Source organism: Oncorhynchus nerka, unplaced genomic scaffold, assembly GCF_034236695.1.
Source record: "Oncorhynchus nerka isolate Pitt River unplaced genomic scaffold, Oner_Uvic_2.0 unplaced_scaffold_1947, whole genome shotgun sequence".
NCBI lineage: Eukaryota > Metazoa > Chordata > Actinopteri > Salmoniformes > Salmonidae > Oncorhynchus > Oncorhynchus nerka.
The window spans coordinates 17,910-18,486 of record NW_027039402.1 but is presented as its reverse complement, the minus strand read 5'-3'; the positions used below and the strand labels follow the sequence as shown (position 1 = coordinate 18,486).

The 577-nt window shown below is 40.4% G+C and overlaps 1 protein-coding gene across 3 annotated transcripts in view; it reads right to left on the bottom strand.

Moving 5' to 3' along the window:
* The window catches only part of LOC135567624 (uncharacterized), a 10,809-nt gene extending 10,745 nt beyond the window's left edge, over positions 1-64 (bottom strand). For all 3 annotated transcript variants that reach the window (XM_065014915.1, XM_065014918.1, XM_065014916.1), the window contains exon 1: positions 9-64. The gene's annotated coding sequence lies outside the window, so the exon portion shown is untranslated. The remainder of the gene's footprint in view (positions 1-8) is intronic.
* Between the last annotated feature and the right edge of the window lie 513 nt (positions 65-577).

The following is a 577-nucleotide window of genomic DNA, read 5'->3' as shown; positions in this document are numbered from 1 at the left end:
ATGCATACCATTTCAGTCCTGGCCAACCAAGCTGTTGAGGTAGTCTTTATGACGTACATAATGCTGAAAGGAGGAAAAGAGAGGAGAGGTCATCGTCATAGAAAAGACTCTAACCTGCCAGAAAGGCTATAATAATATTTCATCAGTGTACTGTATGTACATACATAAGGACAAATCTGACATTAGGCCACTTTGGGTTACAAAAACATCTTCCAAGTTTTGATTTTGCATGAACTATAATACAAGTATTGTTACAGTGCACCAACAGTGAATAACACTACACACTCAGTCACTCACGCCCATCTGCGGCCCGCTAACCGTTAGCTGTCTTATCGGCTGCTATCTGAATAGACAATCGGACAATTTATTTATTTATTTTTATTATTATTTTTTCTTCTTCTTCTTGGGCCTCTATAACTATATCTATTGTTTTTTTTGTGTGTGATTTGGATTAATCCCCTCTACCACACGGAACCCCACTAATCTACTGACGGAACGCAAGAGGTGGCTAATAACAGACCTCCATCCTTTGCTAGCTTGCTACCGATGGCCTGGCTAGCTGTCTAAATCGCCGTGA